The sequence below is a fragment of the Euphorbia lathyris genome, chromosome 1, assembly GCF_963576675.1.
Source record: "Euphorbia lathyris chromosome 1, ddEupLath1.1, whole genome shotgun sequence".
In the NCBI taxonomy this organism is placed as follows: Eukaryota; Viridiplantae; Streptophyta; class Magnoliopsida; order Malpighiales; family Euphorbiaceae; genus Euphorbia; species Euphorbia lathyris.
The window spans coordinates 133112055-133133507 of NC_088910.1; the positions used below are offsets into that span (position 1 = coordinate 133112055).

General features: G+C 37.8%; 1 pseudogene; it reads right to left on the bottom strand.

Annotated features, from left to right (window-relative positions):
• Positions 1 to 9340: 9340 nt before the first annotated feature.
• Positions 9341 to 10180, bottom strand: LOC136211033 (expansin-A23-like; annotated as a pseudogene).
• Between the last annotated feature and the right edge of the window lie 11273 nt (positions 10181 to 21453).

Genomic DNA, 21453 nt, shown 5'->3' on the forward strand with positions numbered 1-21453 from the left:
GTACCGAGTCCAGATTTAGGATGGTGTCGTCGTGTCCAAAATTTTCAAACTTGCGATACTAGATACTCGGATCTACACCAGTATCAGTATCAGACACTCGTATCCGAGTCCATGTAACATAGGTTAAGCATTAGGCATTGCAATTAATATATACCAAAATAGATAAGGCAAGAATAAAACTAGAACATGGCCAATAAGTAGGAAGTATGACATTTAGACACCTAAAACAAGAGATAACAAAGAGAGGGGTAAATTTCATCTATGGTGTACAACTTTTGCCTTATTTCACAATTTGGTATACAACCTTCATTTTGTCTTACTAATATGTACGACCTTATGGATGACCTCCCAATATGGTGTATAGCAGGTAAAAATGACCGGTCAACGCAAAAACAACTTGCCATGTCAGCAGTTTGACCAGTTAAAAAGTCAAAACTTGACCCACCATATATATAATTATTAAAATAACTTCATTTTTATTTTACAAATTACATTTCTTAAAGTGTTTATATTTTCAAATATTATTATCCATTTTGTAAAGTATTATTTGTTTTAGAAAAAAACTTCCACTTCCCGTTTTCAATTTTTTTTTTTTTGGATTTATGTCACTTTTTTGCAAATTACATTTAATTTTATAAATTACAATTTTTGCCAAATATTTTTAATTTTACAAATTACACTGTTGAAGGCTTCCAGGTTGAAATGCTACTGGATCCATCTATGTTTTTTTTTGGCAAAGCAAGAACTTCTAAAACCTGCAACTACTCTCTCTCTCATTTTCCTTTTCTCTCTCTAAAACCTCTCTCTCTAAGCTCACACCCCTAACTCCGGCTAATTACTGATCGGTTCTCGTCATCTCCGACTGCATTCTTCACCTTCTCTCAATTGCGGCTCTCTTTTTCTCCGTCGCCGGGATCTTGTCATTCGGAGCTTGAAGCAAATCTCCTCCTCCACCATTTCCTCTCGCTTCCTCTCCTCCACAATATCTGCCACTTCTCCAAGCACCGGTGACTGTTTAAAAGTTTCAGATCTCTCATATAAGCTGGGGATTTTTTTTAGGACTGTTTAGAAGTTGCAGATCCATATCTCGTGGAAGCTGTTCTTAACAGTTTGTGATGTTTTTTTTATTTGGATTTTGAAAATAGGGATTCATTTGTATTAATTTATTTGGGTTCCATTTTACATGAGTTTTTATTTTGTGGATTTAATTTTTTGAAATTCAATAAATTTGTTCATCAATTAAAAGAGAGAGAGAGAAGTGAATAAATGAAAGAAATGAAGGAGAGAGGAAGTAAGAGGATGAAGTAAGGAGAGAAGATAGGAGGTAAAAACAAAGAGAGATAAGAGTATTTTAGATATTTTAATTTTAGGGTTCCACATTTTAAAATGGGAAAGATGAAAAAAAGATGATGTGGTGCGTTGACTGATGTTGACCTGTTATTTTAACCGGTCATACACTAAAGTCGGAGGTCACCTATAAGTTCGTATACATTAGTGTGGCAAATTAAAGGTTATACACCAAAGTGTGAAATTGGTCAAAGGTTGTACACCATGGATGAAATTTACCCCAAAGAGAGTAAACAACCAAGAGAAGAGTCATTAAGGCTCAATATCCAATTAATATATCCTATCATTTTGAGCAGCAAGTTTTATAAATTGTGGTATTATAATATAATGTAGTTGTGGAAATGTGATCAGTATATGACTTGGGTTTCGTATTTAAGTTACATCTTAATCTAAAAATATCAATTCACTATATTTAAATTCAATCCCTGTGAAAATATAGGATCATTAGTCTAAAATGAACCTAACATTCAAAAACGTCTAATGTCTCCAAACAAAATCAATATTAAAATCATGTTGAATCTGCTAATTAATTCCAAAATAATAAAGGAAGGGTTGAATTGACATCTTTAATAAGTTTTGGAGTAAATTTGGGATGAATTGAACTTCCAAAATACCAAACCAAGTTTTATGTTCTTCAGCATTATCATGGCTAGGAATTTAAAATAAGGTAATCAAGAAGAAAAACAGATAACATGCGGCCGGTAGTCGCCGTCGACCCGGCTAGACAGTGGAGGTGGTGGGGAGAAGAATACGACGAGAGCGGTTTGAGGTCCAAATAATATGTACTTGAACAGAGGCGGTTCAAATGTAATATGTATTTGAATTTTGAACGGTTATTCGACTAGTTATTTGATTGTTTTTTTTTTAATTGATGGAAAAACCTTGGAGTTTGATAATGTTGCTGATTCTAATTGGCAATTTGGACATTCTTATGATGGGAAATTCAATTTTTAGGATTAGGGTTTGAATAATTTGTGTTGGGGGTTGAATTTTATCATTTTATGTTTTTTGATTACCTATTTATCAAATTATAATAAGGATGAAATAAACATTAATCAGTTTTCACTTAATTATTTCTTGTCTATTATTTTCTTGCTGCTACAAAAATGGGATTGTCTATTATTTTAACTATTATTATTTTATTTAAAAAATGGTATTTTCTTTCTTCTTCATTACTGATTCAAATTCTCTTTTAACTACTAACATTTGTTTTTCTCATCTTGAAGAATTATGAAATGTTTCCTGACAAATTCGTTTTAATAAGTGATCAATTACCGTTTGATCACCAGAAGCTATGAGCATATTAGTATCTTTATCTTCCTAAAAAAAGTAGAGGAAATTTTTTTATAAGCATCGTATGAAGATCAAAATCATTATCTTGAATCCATGTTTCTATTTCTAACATTGATCATCAAAAACTAAATCCTAACCTCTATTCTCACAATTGATCAGGGACGGAGTCAAAGGGGACGGGAAGAGTCGGTGGATCCTCCAGCCGCCGGGAAAGCCCTGAGGCTATCGAGACACTTCGAAAGTTCAGGAGGCTATCGAGACACTTCGAAAGTTCAAGGGACCAATCAAGCTTTTTCGACAAGTTCAGGGGCAAATGATGTATTAATCCACTAAAAAAGCACACTTTCTCTCAGGGACCAATCAAGATTTTTGGACAAGTTCGGGGGTAAAAAACAACTAACATGTAACAATTGTAGTGCACCATTTCCCCTGTAAGTGCCGATTTTATCAGAGTCAGTCGGCATGCCATTGAGAGCGACAAGCCTTTCCAGTTGTTGAATTGAGCGATGAACCGATCAGTCATGCGCATCAAAAATCTCGACTTTGGAGATCCATTAAATAGCGGAACCCCAGATACTGAAAAGGGACAGCAGCTTGCTGAATACCTAGGGGCGGAACCAAGGGGGGTTGGGGTGGGCTCGAGCCCTGGCAGGTCGTCGGAGAATTGAGAAAAAAAAATTTAGTAATAGTGTCTGATAATATTTTAGACAGAATTATATTGACTCTATGTAATATTATTTCAATGTTTAAAGATAGATGAGATGGTTAAAAATGTTTACTTCTATTTGAGAGGTTTATGTTCAACTCCCTCCAATCTCATTTTCTTTTAAAAAGTTTTATTTATTTTAATTTTATTTTTCAATAATTATAAAAACATATTAGCATTATTAATTAATTTAAATGGATAACACTTATTAATTAATTAAAAAGTTTTAATTGATAACACTTTTGAATTCATTTTTTTAAGGCACTTTTGAATTCATTTTTAATATGTCTTTACCATTAAAAAAGTAAACATGTTTAATTTTCTATTAGTTCAATGCTAGTTTCTAAAAAATGATAGCATTTTTACAGTTTTAACGTGTTGGACGCTAAAAAAATTTTGCCCAGCCCTTACGGTCTGGACTTTGAAAATTTACCATCAACCGCACGGTTAAAATTAGCCCCCCAGATTATTGTGTTAAAAATTATTGAATTTTACGTGATATAATATTTTTAACGTTATAAAAATTTATTATTAAATATTTAAGCCACCGCTTAGTTTGGGTTCTAGTTCCGCCACTGTGAATACCCAATATACCTGCTAACCTCGTGCGTCTTCTAGCCATGACATTTTGACCAAAATAAGCAAAGGATTTGTCCCAATTGACGAGTTGTCCGGAAAGGTTACCATAAAATTGGAAAAAATTCCCAATGGCCCTCATATTAACAATAGAAGCTTTAGCAAATAGCAACATATCGTCTGCATATAGAAAGTGTCAGGGGAAGGATAAGCCCCTAGTGTAGGTCATAGGAGTAAAGAGCCCCTCTGATTCAAATTTACACATCCACCTGCTGAAAAAATCCTCAGCAATAATAAATAAAATAGGGGTGAGAGGATCACCATGTCTTACCCCTTAGAGAAACTGAAAAACCTTTTTGCTTCCCCATTGATCAGAACTGAAATCCGGGAGGAAGAGAGAATGTTAAGTATCCAGTCCTAAAACTATAGAGAGAAACCAAAAGATTCCATAACCGTGAGGAGAAAGTTCCAATCCAGAGTGTCAAAGGCTTTCCTGATGTTTATTTTGAGGGCCATATTACCACCAAAACAGTCTTTACTCAATAAGTTAACCCCTTTAGAAACTGCAACAATACAGTGATGGATGCTACAGACTTTAATAAAGCCAAACTGATTGTTAAAGACAATCCGAGCAGAACCTCTACCAACCTGTCTGCCAGAATTTTAGTAATAATTTTGTAACTGAAATTACTCATGACGATTGGTCGAAAGTTGTCAATTCGATTAGCCATAGGGATTTTTGTTAAGAGAGCCATCAAATTGAAGTTAAGGTCGGGGAGAGTGTGTCCCGTCCTAAAGAAATCTTGTACAATGTTGTAGACATCAAGACCAACGACATCCCAGAAGGCCTGATAAAAAGAACCTCCAAAGCCATCTGGGCCTAGGGCACTATCCTTATCAATGCTGAATACAATTCTTCTGATTTCATTTGAAGACGGGGCAACAATTAGGTTTAAATTCTCCTTATCTGAAACCATACTAGGAATGACAGCTCTAACCTCGTCCAGATTTACATTAACCACAGTGCTAGTGAACAAATTGGAGAAATAGGCAATGGCATATTGCGAGATTGCAACCGAGTTCAAAGTGAGACTGTCATTAATAATCAAAGATTGCATATTTGAATAAGTTTTTCTCATTTTCGCCACCCGATGAAAAAGGGTTGTGTTTCTATCCCCAACAGCAAGCCATTTATTACGGCTTTTGTCCCGAAAAAGTAGCTCCTGATGGAGCAATTAAAGCTCAAGGTCACCTTGAGCAGTAAGTTCCCTAGCATGAGTGGCTTCCGATAAACCCATACTAGATATCTCTTATTGAATACCCGCAAGTCGGTCAATGACCTTTTTAATATTGTCATTTACCTTGACAAAAACCTCTCGGTTCAAAGTGGCCACTGCAGGAGCCGCTCCAGTTTTCTCATGAGCCTCGGTTACAGAATTGGAATCCCCAATTACTAGCCATGATTTAATGTTGTTATGTGAATAGTCCTTTAGTTGATCCCACATAGCCCTTTTACCATAGACTGATGTAGACCCATATACCATTGAAATCAGGAACCGATTATTCGCTCTACAAACTTTCATCGTCACATGCTGATCATGAGTAGAGATGTTTGAAATTACCACGTCGGGTTTAGTCAAGACCCAAATAGAAGGACAGTCCCGCCTATTGGTAGCAACCAGAGAAAGACCAAGCAAAAACCAGAGGTTAGCCGAAATATCATCAAAGTTGACCATGGGTTCCCGTGAGGTAGACGATTTCAGCCCTATAAATTTGACAAAGCATCTTTAATGTCTTTTGTGTTTTGGGGTTACTGATGCCCTTGCAATTCAAGAATAAAACAATCGTTGATACATCTTCAGAGGCTGGCTGATATGCTTGACTCGAGTATCCACTAATTGTACTGCCCGTTTATGCTTCTTTTGTCTTATTTCGGTCCATTCCTTATCAGAGCCCAATTCCACAGCCTGCTCCATAGGTCCAGGATCCACAGGGACCAAATCCAGTTGTTGAACATGTTTTCAGACAATTTGTTCAGTAGGTGTAACTGAATTACAGTTCCAATTAAGGGGCAAGTTCGAGACAATATTTGAATACCTGGTAAATTCAAGGCCTCCAAAGGCCCTTTATAAACCTGAATTGCCATCGCATTGTTGGAGGCTTCAGGTTCAGAACCTGCTTCACACAAATTACCTAACTCAGGCTCACTAGAATCCGCCCTTCTCACCTAGCCCGATTATTCAAATTGGAACCCTTAGTGTGTTGTTCATTATCAGGTCGAAACACCTTTTCGATTTCTACAGTGTGGATGCGACTGCCTGTTGGGACCCTAGAGAATCTTTTTTCTTGACCGTCTGATGCTCCTTTCCTTCTCCCGCAACACTTTTTTTTACCTCTGTACGACCTGGATTGCTTCTGCATTGTATGATGGAGTCTCCAATTGTTTTGCATATCAATCACATGGCGAGCAATTTCTCATATTCGAGGTATACCTATTGCATCCTTAAGTTCGTGTCAACCCTTAGTTTATATTGCAGTTTCTGAGCTAAATAAACATTGATGAGAACCCGAGCATAGTGACCAAATTCTCCTTCAATTGTATTCCTGTCAAACCAAAAAGGTATACCTAATATTCTCGAGGCAAGTTATAAAATCAGACCCACATTTGAGTAGTGGTGGGTTTATATGATTCCAGATTAAATCCAGGTGACCAGTGGAAGAAGCACATAATACCTGGTTTTAGATGAATGGCTCCTCGCCCCCAGACGGTTTGCAACGCTTCTACTGAAGGCATGATAATATGATACAAGCCCTTCCCCAGTTAAATTAATTTTCAATCTGATTTGACGGTTTGCAACGCTTCTACTGAAGGCATGATAATATGATACAAGCCCTTCCCTAGTTAAATTAATTTTCAATCTGATTTGCGGTTCCAAATTGAACCCAACTATAATTTCAATTCTGAATGTTTCCATTGGGATTCCCTTTTGAGAGAGTGGTTCGCCCGATTATGGAGTTTTGACATACCTACAGTCATTCCTGATATATCGATTGTGGGATTATGATAGCACATAATCCACCCTCTTTAGAGATTTTGGGTTTATCAAAATCATTAATCAACACAGATTTTGTGTTTCTAGCCAGCGTCGGTGCAAAGGTGCGAGTCTCGGCAGTTGGATCTGCAGTTTTTTCCTAGGGAGAGGTTCGAGACCAAAGGCCTTGGAGAACCCCTCATGACTAAACAGGTGAGCAATGTTGGGATCTGATAGAGTTGGTGTTGAATCGCAGGTATGGAGAGAATTAGTCGATGGAGGAGAGGCATGGGTGTTTTGTGTGTAAATTTTCTGGTGCAATCATAAAGGAGGTGTCAAGGGAGTCAGACAGAGGAGACGGTTCCGTCGTAGGTGGCGATTGAGAATGAGCAAGTATATTGAATAGTTTTTGTAATATTATAACAAAGTGAGATGTTATCTCTATAATAGATTTAAATCTGTAGAAAACATTTCTCAAAAAAAAAAACTATAATTTTTAAATGTTTAAATTGAATTTGTATTATAATAGGGAGTTATAAAGATAAAAGAAATACCGGGAAGAAAAGTCCTATCAATATTACAATTATAATTATGACTAATTTATGTAATTTTTTTTTTTGGTAGGAAAGGAAAGGAAAACAAACAAACAAAACAAAAACCTAACCCGGGATCAGTCTAGGAAGGCTGACCCCAACCCTATCCTCTAGGAGAGTAGACAACAGAAAATGAGGAACAGAAAGGGTAGAAACGCCTAACATCCCCCATGCCCAGCAGCTGCCAAGCGATCCGCCATGCGGTTTTGTTCCCTATAAATATGGGAGAAACTAAGAGTCTCAAAGGCAGGACGAAGCCTCAAAATAGCTTTGATGAGATTCTGGCTCTTAAGACAAGCAGCCTGGCTATCCGAAATCCTGTTGATTGCCTCCAAATTATCAGACTCCACCGAAAGCCTTTTAACACCCATGCGAATGGCAAGTTTAATACCCGACAGAATACCCAAGAGCTCTGCAGAAAAGGAGGAGCCCATCCCCAAGTTATGGGTAAACCCAGCCAGCCAAGCGCCACCAACATCCCGAAGAAACTCCTCCAGCAGCAATTCTGCCATTGCTAAGGCAGGAGCCATCCGTATTCAACTTGACAACCCCTTCTCTAGGCTTACTCCAACCAACTAAATGGACCACTTTATCCGGGGAAGGGCGAACAAGGGGCTCTCCTTCAAAGCTTTTTGTAATAACAGAGAGCTTTTTCGAGAAGTAAAACAGTAAGTCAGGAATAAGGACAGTCTTCTCATCAAATAACTCTTCATTCCTCCATCTCCAAATTTGGTGACATATAATAGCGAAGAAAATGTCACCGTGCTCCATATTGGCCAACAAATTTCCATTGGCTCCTTCAGAGAACCAGTCAACTTCAGAATGAGCCATGAAAGAAGGAAGGGTGTGGTGAGGGAGGATCCCCTCCCAAATCTTTTTACTATTCGGGCGATCCCTCAAAGCATGGCACAAGGTTTCCACATGGCCGCTGCATCTACTACAGGCACCAGACTCAGCCAAGTGCCTTCTGTGCCTATCCGCATTCGTGAGGAGCCTGTCTTTGACTCCCAGCCACAGGAAACTTCTAATGCGAGAAGGGATTTTGAGGTCCCAAATGGACTTCCAAATCTCCAAAGGAGGATCAGCCCTATTAGGGGTAAAAGCTTCATAGGCCGATTTACAAGAATAAATACCATTATTCTAAAGCTTCCAAATAAGTACCATTTATGTAATTAATATTAATTTATATATTCCATCAAAAAATATTAATTTATATCATTTCTTTTTTTTTTTTGAATAAAGGCTGGGTAATACCCAATATTATTAAAAGCGAAAGCAAAAATCAACAACAGAGCATCCAGAGAACAACAACTAAACAAAACGGAAAGAATCTCTATCTAAAGCATTATCGCGAAGGAGAAAATAACAAAAATCCGAAATTCCATCCCACCAACAAAAACCTGAACTCACTCTACCAAAATCAGCCAGCTTATCTGCAACTTGATTACCTCTTGATTTCACTTTTCTTATCAATAGTTTCTATATTAAAATAAAATTACCTTATCTATTTTCTTTCCCTATCAGACAATATATTCTTATATCTTATATATATAAGAATATATATATAGCAAGTAAGAAAATACCAGTTTTTCTTCAAAAAAAAAAAAAGAAAAAAAAAAGAAAATACCATTTTTTTAAAAGAAATAATAATAGTTAAAATAATAGACAATAAATAATTAAGTGAAAACTGTTTAATGTTTATTTAATCATTATTATAATTTGATAAACACCTATTCAAAAAAACATCAAATGATAAAATTCAACCCCCAACACTAATTATTCAAACCCTAATTCTAAAAATTGAATTTCCCATCATAAGAATGTCCAAATTGCCAATTAGAATCAGCAACATTATCAAACTCCAAGGTTTTTCCTGACTTGGAAAGACAAACTTTGGCCTACCAAATTACTTCCAATCTGCCAATTTTGGCCCCAATTTCTTGACATTTGAAGCCATTCATTAGTGTTTGAACCTCTAATTTTGACATTAGTAACATCTCCAGCCCCTCCAACATTATACAATAACACAAGAATCCAGTAAGGATTACCCTTAATCTCAAATTTAACTCCACCTTCTTTGGAACACGAAATTCTGCGATATTTAACAGGTATAATTCCAGCTCTGTAGATAGCAATTTTGGTGAACATAGGCATGGATAAATCAAAATGTTCTTGGGGTGGATTGCACCAATTCCCATCTGGTTTTGAGTAATTTGGTGGACAAAAATTTGTGGCAGTAATTTTAATAGTCCCAGCATTTGGTATGCACCATTGTGGATCATTTACACACATTATCTCAAAACAGGCTCCACAAATTCCACCTTTGTTGAAAAGTGCTGTGCTTAAGGCTTCTGTTTCTAATCCATATCCTTGTTTGAACAGATCTCCATACCCACAAGCTCCTTCTGCACTCTAATTTTTTATTAATGTGAAAATGGAAAAAAAAAAATTACTACAGAATTAACAGTAGAACATTGATATGTACTTACGCATTGTTTCAGATCCATTCATGTCACCGTAGAATGTTGCATGTGCATCATGCCATTGATCTGCTGATGTTTGAGTAATAATTGTACCCAAAAATGAAATGAAAAATATTGATATGATTGCACGAAATTTCATGATGCTGGGAATTTTTTGAGAATGGTGGAGATAGGCAAGATTTAGTTCTTGCTCTATATATATAAATTTATGAACCGTAATTAGTAGGCAAGATTTTCGAATTATGGAAATAAAACAAATACATTTAATCAGCAATTACTTCTCTAATTAGTGGGCAAGATTTTCGAATTGGTGCTAACTATGGAAATAAAACAAATCATATATATTTTAATTTAATCATCAATTATTTCTATATCTGAAAGATTCCTGCTACCATTTTAGGGAATGATCTAAATGGATTGATTTCCTTGTACTTGGTCCAAAAATGGATTGGCTTAGTACATATATTGTCTTCTGTACTTAGCCAAAAATGGATTGGTAAAAAAAAATGGATTGACTTAATACATATGTTGTCCTCTATCCAAATGCATCTAATAACCCTTCATTTCTTAATAGAATTTGTTGGATGTGAAAAATGGAAGACACGCTCCCCACGTGTCAAAGTTCTTGCAAGATTTCACGAAAAAGTGCAAATTAGGAACTCTTGAAAGTTCATGGGTAAATTAAAGATTTTTGGATTATTTAATGGAATTGGAAAAAAATATGGAGTTATTGAATGTAATTGGACATAGGGTTATTGCGTATAATTGGAGAAGAATAGGGACTTGTTGAATACAATTGGACAAAAATATAAAGTTATTTGGCAGCTGAAGTTTTGAGCCAAATACAAGCGGAAAAAAATGTATTACTAGACATCCATCCGTTTATATTACGTAAAAAGTCAAATTTAACCCTAACATTTAAAAAAAAGTGCAAATTAGTCCTAACGTACTAGATTGTGTAAATTTAACCCTAATGAGTTTTAGGCTTTGTTCTATATGGCTGAAAAAAACTTAACGGAACTGAATTGAACTGAACTTAACTGAACTTAACAATAATGATGATATTAAACTTTAAAATAATTTTAATGATAATATGGGACATTAATAAGCTTATAATAATAATAGTTCTAATAATAATAATAATAATAATATCAATAATAAATAAATATATTATTAAGGATAAAACTATAGCTAGCTTAATGTATCCAAATAAAAGATCAATGGCTTAATGAACAAAAACAAATGAAAAATCAAGAGTCTAATGATGGTTTTTGTTGGAATTTTTTTTAAATAAAATGATATATTAATTTAAATACCAACATACACATCGTTTCGTGAATAGTCATGTCCGTCGTGAACAGTTATGTTCGTACATAAACAGTCGTGTCTGTCCGTGTGTAGTCGTATTCGTTCGTGGGAAAAGACATATCCTTTCAAGTTCTATTTTTATAGAATGGATTGTCAAATTCATAAGCTGTTATTGAAGTTTTTCATAATATGCTTTGTCTGTTCACGTTGTTCTTGTTTTCCTACTCCAGTGATAACTAGCCTACACACTGTTTGAGTTCGCTTTTCGTAATCTACTGTATCCTGGGAGACGATCGTTAATAGCGACGATATCTGTCTTAAGGAAACTGCTAATACAGGCCTCAGATTTATCTATCTCTTTCCTTTTAATTTCCGGTTTTACTGTTTATATTTTTTTTTTTTTCGTTTTGTTTTTTGGTTAATCACATCCAATATTTTTAAGACAGACGTAATTGTTTGTCTAACATTCTTAAGACAGATTTATTGTTTGCTGATTTTCCAAAAAAACATCTACAGAAGTATTGTGCTTACTCATACGTAAAGGAGGTTTGAGTTTTTGAATTATGTTCAAATAATTATGCAAGCAGAGAAAAAACCATGTGCAATTTAAGAGTTTGTTTTTATGAGGTTTACTAGTTCAAAATACCTTTGAGTTGAATCATAAAAGGAAAAGAAGGCTTGAATTTGGAAGATGTTATTATATAATGAAAGCCTTTGTTCATTATTTAGAAGGAATTCTATAACTAAGAACAATGTATATAACTGATACCGATTGAAAGCGATAAATGGAGGTTTTAATCGTAAACCACAACAAAGAGTTTCTTCTCTAGCTAAACTAGAAGGAGTGAATCCCAATAACAAGGTATAAACCTCGGTTCTCAAAGAGAATAATGTTTGATTGATAAAAGTTGTCGTCATTCTTACAAAATGAGGGTTTAAATACTTCCCCTTAATGATAACAAAAGACAAGGATTACCCCTACTAGGGTTACAATAAGGCTATCCCTAAAAGGGTAAAATAGGTGATACGCCCCAACAAACAGTACATTGGTACAGGTACGGATTGTCAGGGTTATTGGTGAAGTACTTCGGGAGGAAGTAAGCCTAGAGATCCGTTCAGGGTAGATGTTGGTATGCCTCTTCGCGTACTCCTAGATTCGCCCAGCTTGCTTGTCTTGGGGATCCGCCCCATCCTAGGTATAACCTCCGCGGGTCTGATGTCTGTGGATTCGCCAGAGCGCCTGTGATCAGTGATCTCAGTTAGGATGTCCGCATCATTCTCTCCTTCTTTAAAAGAACTCGGCACCGATTCACCCTGTTTGAACTCCAAAGGACCATCCGGCTTCCATGGGCTAAGGTCACGGATGTTGAATCCTGGTGAGATTTTACCAAGCCAGTTCGGCAATGCTATATGATAGGCATTGGCATTGACCTTCTTGGTGATCTTATATGGCCCGTATTTCTTAGGCTGAAGTTTGCTACTTGCGGCGTTGGCGAGTCTCTCTTTGCCCAAATATACCATAACCTCATCCCCGACTTCAAACTGTAGGTCCCTGCAGTGCTCATCTGCCTTAGCCTTTAATTTCTGATTTCTCTTCTCAAGAGTCTCTCTCACCTCTTGGTGCATCTGTACATAATCCTTGGCCAGCTGGTTGGCAGTCACGTTTCCTCTAGGAAGATGGGCTATATCAAGGACGTGATTCGGGGTCTTTGTGTATACCACCTCAAATGGAGATCTCCCGGTTCCCGAATGTACAGAGCCGTTGTAGGCGAACTCAGCTTGGGCTAGAACCACATCCCACATCCTGGGCTTATCCTTACACTTGCTGCGCAGTAAGTTTCCCAAGGTTCTATTGACCACTTCTGTCTGTCCGTCTGTTTGAGGGTGGGCGGTGGTACTAAACTTCAGAGACGTATCGAACAAAGCCCACAATGTCCGCCAGAAGTGACTGAGGAACTTCGTATCACGATCCGAGATGATGCTCTTAGGTACGCCATGTAGCCTGACAATCTCTTTGAAGAATAGCTTAGCAGTCGCTGAGGCATCATTAGTCTTGCGACATGGTATGAAGTGAGCCATCTTTGAAAACCGATCAACCACGACAAAGATGGAATCCATGCCCCTCTGAGTTCTGGGTAATCCTAGGACAAAGTCCATGGATAGATCCTCCCATATGGTCTCTGGCACAGGCAAAGGTAACTGCAAGCCCGCATTTGTAGTGCGTCCCTTAGCGGTCTGGCAAACATAGCATCGTTCTACTAAGTAGGCAACATCTCTCCTCATCTTAGGCCATAAATAGCGGGAACTCACTGCTTCATATGTCTTATCTCGCCCAAAATGCCCTCCCAGGGATCCGCCATGTAGATCCCGAACAACCTTCTCGCGAATGGAAGTGCAAGGTAGGCAAAGTTGGTTGCCCCTCATGAGATACTCATCCATCAGGTGATACGCTCCATCTCCATGCTGGTTCTTACATTTTTCCCAGATACTACCAAAATCAGGATCCGCCAAGTATTCTCCTCGGATGTGTTCAAAACAATCGGTCTCCAGGTTTACTATCTTGATTAGTGACACCCTTCGACTCAAGGCGTCCGCCACCTTGTTCTGTTTTCCAGCCTTATGGATAAGCTTATAGGGGTACTTATCTATGAAGGCGGACCACCGGGCATGCATGGATCTTCGAAGTTGTTTCTGACTTCCCAGGTACTTGAGAGCTTGATGGTCAGTGTAGAGGATGAATTCTTTTCCCACCAAGTAATGCTCCCATACTTTCAACGCCCTCACTACAGCATAAAACTCTTGATCATAAGTTGCCCACTTTTACCGTGCTTCACAGAGCTTCTCACTGAAGTATGCAATGGGCCTCTTTTCTTGCATCAAGACACCACCAATCCCAACTCCACTGGCATCACACTCAACTTCGAACAGCTTATCAAAATTGGGATAGGCCAGCACTGGCGCTATACTCAGTTTTTCCTTGATCAAGGCGAAGCTCTCTTCTTGGGCGTCCGCCCACTCGAACCCCCTTCCCTTCTTCAAACATTCCGTCAACGGGGCCACTATGGAACTGAAGTTCTTAATGAATCGGCGATAAAACATTGCTAGCCCATGAAAACTCCTGATAATCCCCCACGTTCCTCGGAGTGGACCATTCTCGGATGGCTCTTAGCTTCTCCCCATCAACTTGGACCCCATCGCCACTAACCACGAACCCGAGGAAAACCAGACTTTCCATGACGAAATCACACTTCTTAATAGGTGGTATTTCCTTAATAGGTCAAACACTATCCGTAAGTGCTCCACATGCTCCACCAAGGTCTCGCTATGAATCAGGATGTCATCAAAATACACAACTACAAATTTTCCAATCACGGGGCGAAGCACCTGATTCATCAACCTCATAAAAGTACTGGGGACGTTGGTCATCCCAAATGGCATAACTAACCATTCATACAATCCATCTCTCGTCTTGAAGGCGGTCTTCCACTCATCCCCAGATCGGATTCGTATCTGATGATAACCACTCCTGAGATCAATCTTGGAGAAGACTCGAGATCCGCCAAGTTGGTCCAGCATGTCATCCAACCTTGGAATCGGGAACTTGTACTTGATGGTGATCTTGTTAATAGCCCTACTATCAACACACATCCGCCAAGACCCATCCTTCTTCGGTGTAAGTAAAGCTGGAATGGCGCAAGGACTCATACTCTCCCTAACGTATCCCATCTCGATGAGTTCCTCCACTTTCTGTCTCATGATGTCATTCTACTTTGGGCTCATTCGATAATGTGGGAGGCTTGGTAAACTAGCCCCAGGCACAAGATCAATATGATGTTGGATGTCCCTCAAAGGTGGTAACCCACTTGGCAATTCGTTAGGGAACAGATCCTGATATTCGCCAAGTAGGCGGGTCACTTCATTCGGTATCTCCCTTTCGTCCCTTTGGGCGGATTCGTGATTCGCCTTAACCATTACCACATACACCATTTGGCTCTCTTCACATTCGCTGACAAACGATTTGTGTGTAGGACAGACTACCAAAGTAGATTTCTCGTCGGCCTTTGGCTCTCTCATCATTGGCGTAAGGACGAACTTCACCCCATTCTTCACAAATCTGTAAGTGTTCTCTCTTCCTGCATGGATGGCATCATTATCAAACTGCCAGGGTCGGCCCAATAATAGGTGGCAGGCATCCATATCGACCACATCACAACAGACTTCATCACTGTAATCACCAATCACAATAGGTACCCTGCATCTCTGAGTCACCCTAAGCTCACCCACGTTTTTGATCCATCCCACCCTATAAGGGTCGGGATGCGCCTCCGCCAACAACCCGAACTTCTGAACGGCGTTGCTGCTCACAATGTTCTCTTGGCTCCCACTATCTATTATCACATTGCATCGCCCCCCTTTCACAAGACAGCGGGTCCTGAATAGGCGGTGCCTCTGATCTCCCTCTACCCGGCTGGAGACTAACAAACGCCATACCACATGAATGGTGTATCTCCCTCCATCCGCCTCATCATCATCTTCTCCTAAGGGTTCGCAAAATACTTCATCCCCTTCGTCATAGTCATCCTCATATCTCTCCACCATGTTGGCACTCTTCCTCCTAGGACATTCGTTGGATCTATGGCCTGGCTCATTGCACCGAAAACATTTGAAAGGTGCTGGCCTCGCATACGGATTGTTGCTCTTAGGTGGTATAGGTGTTTCCTTGTATGGCCTAGTATCTCCAACAGATCCCCTTCCCACACTATTAACCTTGGCCCCACTGGCACTCGCCACCTGCTTGCCTTTGTCATAAGACCTCACGTTATCTCTTCCTCCAGGCGTATACTCAGTAGTGGCGGATCTCCTGGATCTCCCGGTCAGTTGGGATTCAGCCTTGAGGGCTAAATTCCTAGCATCTTGTACTCGAACCACCATCTGTGTGCCAATACGATCCTGGATGTTGTATCTCAATCCTTCTAGATACCTAGAGGTCTTTTGGCTTTCAGTTTCAGACAAGTTGGCTCTCACCGAAAGCCTTAAGAACTCAGAAGTATACTCATGGACACTTCGGGTCCCTTGAGAGCATCCCCTGTAGGAGCTGTAAATATACTGCTCATAATCCGGCGGTAAGAACCGCTCCCTCAACATCGCCTTCATCCGTAGCCAAGATCGAATCGGATCTCTGCCCCCTCTTCTTCTTTCTTCCTTCATCTGATCCCACCAAACTGATGCGCCACCCTTCAGGCAATACGCCACCAGCCTTACTTCCCTCTCATCAGGAATCACAGCATACTCAAAGAAACGTTCAACTTCCGATAACCAGTCTAAGAACCCTTCTATATCCAGTTCGCCTCCAAAAGATGGTAAGTCTATTTTTAGCTTAAAGGCATCATCTCTATCAAAGTTCCCTAGACCTGGGTATCCCCTAGCAACCTCCACACGTCGGTTGTCAACAGGCCCAACATCCCTCATAGTTCTAACGGTATCATCATTTCCGATACCCTCAAAGTCATCACTATCACTATCAGCGTTATGCACAATGATAAAGTTGGGTCTTCTTACCTCAGGATCCCTAGGACCCATTTGTGGAAGCGGTTGTTCAAGGGCTCCTTCCTTTCTCTGGGTCGATCCTCCCGCGGTTGGTCGGATTAGCGCCAGAACCTCCAGCTTGAAGTTTTCTAAGGAGGTGGTTAGCTCCAGGAACCGTTGATCGGTCTGCCTCTGCCGTTCATAGCTGGCTTGGATTTGCTCCGCGAGGTGCTCCCTCAGCTCCTCATACCTCCGGTCACTGGTTTCCATGGAATCTTACGGTTGTCGGGGTTGAACCATTTCCAAAAGAAGTTTCGGGTCAGGAAACGATCGACTCTGATACCCAGATTGAAAGCGATAAATGGAGGTTTTAATCGTAAACCAACAAAGAGTTTCTTCTCTAGCTAAACTAGGAGTGAATCCCAATAACAAGGTATAAACCTCGGTTCTCAAAGAGAATAATGTTTGATTGATAAAAGTTGTCGTCATTCTTACAAAATGAGGGTTTAAATACTTCCCCTTAATGATAACAAAAGACAAGGATTACCCCTACTAGGGTTACAATAAGGCTATCCCTAAAAGGGTAAAATAGGTGATACGCCCCAACAAACAGTACATTGGTACATATGCAGATTGTCAGGGTTATTGGTGAATTACTTCGGGAGGAAGTAAGCCTAGAGATCCGCCCAGGTTAGATGTTGGTATGCCTCTTCGCGTACTCCTAGATTCGCCCAGCTTGCTTGTCTTGGGGATCCGCCATCCTAGGTATAAGCTCCACGGGTCTGATGTCCGGGGATTCGCCAGAGCGCCTGTGATCAGTGATCTCAGTTAGGATGTCCGCATCAATAACCTTCTGGAATCACATTTTATTAAATGGATCCATGAACTATATCTTCCATATTTTATGATATGTGCTTTCCTAACCACAAAATTTATTGCTTTAATAAGTTTTTTTTTTGTTTCTTTTAATTAAATTCCAAATCTGCTAATAGTTTATTAAATTCATTGTTCAACAGTTTTATATGATTAGAAATCTATATTTATATATAGATTGAACCAAGTAGAACAGTTCGTGATACACTTGGATATTGCTGGAATCAATAGTTTTTCGTACACAGAGAATTAAATTGCTGATTTGTTTTATTAATTGTTTCAGTCGAAAAGGCAAAGCAAATTTATGTTAGAATGATACATGGTAAGTGTCAAATTAATCTGTCCATTTTTTTCATTTGTTAGTTCGCAGACGTACAAAAATATCTTAATTTTTTTTTTTTTTTTGTTAGAACAAAAATATCTTAATGGATTGTCTTGACAGATATAATATATAATTTCATATTTTTTAAATGGAAATTATATTGGGACAGATTGGACAATATAAAAATATATAAACAATATATTGTTTTGTTGTTAATTCTTGTTTAGTTTCTGTTTGTTTAAACAGATTAATTACTTTTGGCATGTGTTGGTACATGTACGTGAATTGAAGATGGATCGGTTTTAAGAACACGGCCACTTTAGAGGTTTTAGGCCTACTTGTACCAGTGACAACGTTTGTAAGCCACAACGAAAGTCTAGGAAAATTTATTGGTATAAATTTTAAAGACTTGGTGATAAAAAAAATAGTTTTCTTTAGAGATGATGATAATATGCACAAATTCCATATTTGATATTCTCGCGCGTAAGGGTGTGGATTTACATTAGAAATGTGAAATGTCATAAACTGACAAATCTAAGCAGTATTATCTAGCCGAGTTAAAAGTCACTAAAAATATAAAAATCAAATCGCCATACATTGTGCGTCAGTATGCTAAGCAAATAAATCACCTATGTCAGAGTGAAGTGGGATCGCTTCGATGGAGACTAGTGGGACCTAGTTATCTTAAACTCTCGCAGAACCAGGCGATGTTCATGACCATGAGAACCATACCGTGTCATGTTGGTATCTGTGTGGGGTATATCATCGTTTACACAAACGGCAGAATAGTTCAAAGACATCGCGTCAGCCAGTAAAGTAAATATACTTTCACAAAGGAAGGTTCAAGGCACATTAGTTACCTATCCTATGCAGATATCTTCTATAGAAAGTTATCACCACATCGTAATCGTTTCGTTTCTAATTTTATTCATGTGGGGGATTGTTAGAAAAAAATTGAATAAAATTATATATTAATTTAAATACCAACAAACACATCCTTTTGTGAATAGTCGTGTCCGTCGTGAACAATCTTGTTCGTACATAACAGTTGTGTCTGTCAGTGTTCCTTCGTGAAAAGACATATCCTTTCTAGTTCTATTTATATAGAATGTATTGTCAAATTCATAAGTTGTTGTTGAAGTTTTTCATAATACGCTTTGTCTCCGGTGATAACTAGGCTACACACGGTTTGAGTTTGCTTGCGTAATCTGTTGTAAGATGTAAACCATGTTATAAAATGTATTAATAAGATCTTCTGTCCCCTCAAGTTGTATGAACATTTAAACTTTAAAATTAACTTTTTGCCCTTTTATTAATATAGAAAAAATGTAATTAAGCCTATAAACTTTACATGTTATAACAATCAAACTTTTGATCAATTATTTTTCCATATTGAGCCATTAATTATTGATTTTTTTTATGGATCTGGTCCTTATTGAACTTTTCTGTCGAGTTTGAGAAATGAAAAGATAGATTTGGTGATTTTAATGCTGAAAATCGCAAAATAGGAAAGGAGAAGATCGAGTTTGGAAGAACCTACTATAAATTGATTTCTGTAATTTCTTTATACTTTTTATTCTTTATCTAACCTAGTCAATAAACTCTTAGTTTTATTTGTCCACATCAATAGGTCGATCTTCCTAAGCATATGTGTCACCCAAACTCGACAGAAAAGTTCAATAAGGACCGAATCCATAACAGAATCAATGATCAATGACTCAACGTAGAAAAATAATTGATCAAGAGTTTGATCCTTAAAAAAAAGGTAAAGTTCAGAGGTTTAATTATACTTTTTTTTCCATTAATATATTAGTAGAGTAATTAGTTGTAGTAATCAATATTTTCGACATTTTATGTAATATTATGTTAAATATTTTTTTTTTGATTTAGTTATAAAGTCTTGAAGTTCAGTTGCAACTTTTGAACAATGTGGGAAGTTAGTAATTAGGTTTAAAATAGACGCGTCTACGCTTAATCTTAGAGATGTATTAAGCCATTCTCTTATTTCCTCTTATATTCTCAATTTTATATACAAGAGATAAGGTGTAAAATAATTGACACTTATAAATATAGGGGAAACTGAACTGCAGATGTGTAAAATGAACTTTAATATCAATTTTAGTTCATAAATCGTGAAATTAGTAAAAAACATAAAATTTATACCATATGATATATGATTTCGATTTAGGGAGCTGCGTTTTGGAGGAAGCACTGTGTTTTGTCGATATGCAAGAACAATTTTTTTTCAAGATAAAAATGTCATGGGTTGTAATCAGAACATAATAGTCGAATCTGAAATACCTTATTTTGTAAATTAAATTATACCACATACCTCTATTTGCAATCTTTTAAACCAAATACCTCTGTTTGCAAATAAAGCAAACCTCAAGCATTATTTTTGTACTTTTTCTATAAATATATGTGAGAAAAATCAAATAATTATATTGTGTTCCGTACGAGTTGGGTAAATAAAATATAAATATTTCATCGAATTTGAAAATGTTAATCTCTATTTATGTCATGAAATTACAAAGACGTAAAAAAATAGAATTAATATGCAACTGATGCTGAATATGAGAATAAAACACTAGTATTTTTTTAATGATATCTGAAACTGATCCAATTTGTCAATGTTAGTATAGTAAAATTACTCTTGATATCATATATTACAAGGAGTTGAGATTATTCCCGTTGCATCTAAAAAATATTAAAATGTACTAATTTTTTTTATAAAACATCAAAATAGTTTTATCGCTAGCATTTTTTTTGAATAAAGATTGGGACGAATCAGCCACTTGAAATCGACATCCCAACTATGTTGGCATCCCGACACAAGAAATGAAAAACCTGAATATGAGTAATGCAGATTTGCATCCTTGAGCATTGTTCTAGACAACGAAGCCAAGATTGCCGAACCAACCATGGCACCAAAATAGGAGGTATCGAGAAAGCAAAATAGCCTCTAGGGAACACCCGGTCAGTTTTGAAAATTCCACCAGCACCTGCCAAACCCGGAGCTCCCAGCGCGGAGCCGTTGACATTGGCTTTAATCCAACCCTTAGCAGGCCGAACCCAGCGGACTAATTTAATATTCGGAGCAGGAGGAGGTCGGACAGCAACCCTGATGCGGCTTAAAATCCTCTGATCTCGATGGAAGGAGCACTAACCACGCTTCGAGTAGCAGCTTTCCTGAATGAGCGAACGAAGAGGGCAGATATAGAATTTTGGATTAAAGGCCGCTCCAATTCAAAAACAGCAGCATTCTCGCTAGCATTATAAATGCCATATCATATAAATTAATATTTGCAAATTGAATCAATTTTATCCTTAATTACAATTAAACATTATGGAGTCATAAATCTCAGTGTCTTCATTTCGGAAAATTATTAGAAAC